Source organism: Tachysurus vachellii, chromosome 18, assembly GCF_030014155.1.
Source record: "Tachysurus vachellii isolate PV-2020 chromosome 18, HZAU_Pvac_v1, whole genome shotgun sequence".
In the NCBI taxonomy this organism is placed as follows: domain Eukaryota; kingdom Metazoa; phylum Chordata; class Actinopteri; order Siluriformes; family Bagridae; genus Tachysurus; species Tachysurus vachellii.
This window is the reverse complement of record NC_083477.1, coordinates 5879088-5881587: the sequence shown is the minus strand read 5'-3', so window position 1 is coordinate 5881587 and position 2500 is coordinate 5879088.

The following is a 2500-nucleotide window of genomic DNA, read 5'->3' as shown; positions in this document are numbered from 1 at the left end:
CAAAATTACACAGTATTTTATTTATGGAGGTAAAGTAATACAATATCTTATTTTAAAAAAGAAATCTAATAATGTTTGAAATAGTTTAATTCGCCGTTGGATCCAGAGCTCAGTTTACATTTTGTGTTTTTTTGTGGGTTTTCCTCGGTTTGTCTGCTTTCCGTTGCGTCTGTCACCGTCGGCCATGTTGGCTTGGGAAAAGCAACATTTTATTGGAGTAATAAAATAAAAAATAATCGTGTACCTTGGATAAAAATGTCTACCGTTAAAATGCCAGGATGTTGGGATTTTTTTGTTCAAATAGATTTTTGCTCTTCTAACTGAAGCAACGTTTCTCTCTTTAGACTCGACGTTTACATTTTTGTTCCTATAAAATCTTGATGTAGAAAAAAAAAAAGCCTCTTGGGGTTGAGGACTGCACTAACATGCCATAGCTCCTTCGTTCATGTGGCCTGGGGCAGATGTAGGAACTCAGGGCCTCCTGACAGGTTGAAGCCCTTCCCCTTCCCACTTATTGTGATCTTATTTGAATTTTTCTAACAAACCACATGTTGCTAATCACATGATGCATTTTTTTTTAATACTTCATTTCTGAGATTCAGAGAATGTAGTCTATACAGCCATATACCTCGTATATGATTAATGGTTAAAGGTCTGGCTAAGAAAACATCTGGGTCATGGTAAAGATCACGCCGTGCTTGTGCTTGTATTATTTTAATAATAATTAAAGCACTTGCATGTTTTGTGTCATTTATAAAATTAGACGTTAGATGAATTGTTGATTTTACCTTTTTATAATCTATGTGTCTTACAAAATAACTGCAACTGTCTCTGTTAACAATGGCATTGTCCCTTATTCCTTAAAGATTTATTTATTTACTTACTTACTTACTTACTTATTTATAATATTTGTCTCATTTGGGACGTAGCCACAACCTGCTGATTGTTTGCTTCATGATGCTTAGGGGGAAAAAACTGTCTATTTTCTTCCCACCGTGTTGAGGCACAAATACTACATATTTGAACCCAAAGGTCACTCGGGTGTGTGTCTCGTCAGCACATATCTAGACCGATGACATTCCTTTTAAGTTTGTTAGGGTGACTTCAGGAAATAACGGATTGAACGGTGACGTGAATCAAACATCTGCTTTCTATCAAATATGCAACCGTGAGCCTGTCCACAATTTTAAGTTGAAAAAGGACACCAGGGACAATTTCATTAAGGCAACGGCTCTCGATTCAGTCCTCAGACCTCCTGGATTGTCCACATTTTTGCCTTATGCCTCTGTGTGTGTGAGATGAAAGTGAGCAAACGTGTGTATCGACAACTGAGTAATGGTCTGAAAGCTAGCTCTGGGAGCCAAACAGGCTTATTATGCAAATGAACCTCTGGTGACTCACTGGTTAAGGTTCTGGGTAACAGATCAGAAAGTCAGGGGTTTAAGCTCCAGCACTGCCAAGCTGCCACTGTTGAGCACTTGAGAAAACCCTTAACCCTCTCTGTTCTGGGGTGTGGATTCACGTCTGTTGTCACAACTATCCCTGTGCTCTGACCCCTGTACACTCTGCAGTTAGAAGATATGTGAAAAGAAAAACTTCACTGTGCCGTAATATACAGTATACTGAGGTGACAAATCAAGGATTCTTCTTATACGTAACAAGGAATATTGTATTAAAATACCAATACCAGGTATTTTACATGGAAGCATTTTACAAACATGGAACACCATGCTTTCACAGAGCTCTCAAGTTTTGAAGACAGACAAGCATGACATCTCCTCTCCCCCCCTCCCACACACACACACACACACATAAAAAAATACATTTAAATAAAATATACTAATAATAAAAAAAAACAATAATGGGGGTGTTGTGTTTGGTACGGATAACTGACCACAATTGAACCAAATACAGAGTATTTGTTTGATTTCCATTTATTAATTTGTGTGTGTGTGTGTGTGTGTGAGAGAGAGAGAGAGAGAGAGAGAGAGAGAGAGATTATGACTGGTGTTGTTTATTGTAAGTGTTTGTTGCCTTTTTGGACTCCTTTATCATTTGTAATGTTGGTCCCATTTAAAACAGTTCGGCTCAAGCCCAGACATTTTTAGGGTCATGATCGAGGACAATGTCCCGTCCAGAGACAAGCTGTTTCGTGTTGAGGTTTTGTTCAAACCGACCATCGAAAATATCGATCGACCATTGGTTGTTGCGTTAAATCTTACCCAGATAGTGTTATTTTCTGATTGGCTATTGTGTAGTCTCTTTTTTTGACTGGCTGATAAATGTCAGGCTCGACTAAGAGCTCCAGGGGAGACGCGCTTGATTCCTGCCCGGTTCCATAGAGACAGCGGTGCGGACTGATACATTTTGGGCGCTGCGGCATATTAAATATATGATAAATAGTCAAAATGTTTTTCTGCGTAAGAAATACGATGTGTGGCGGGAGAGCGTGAGAAAAGACCAAAATGCGTGACTGTCACTCTCAGTGCGTGATACTTGA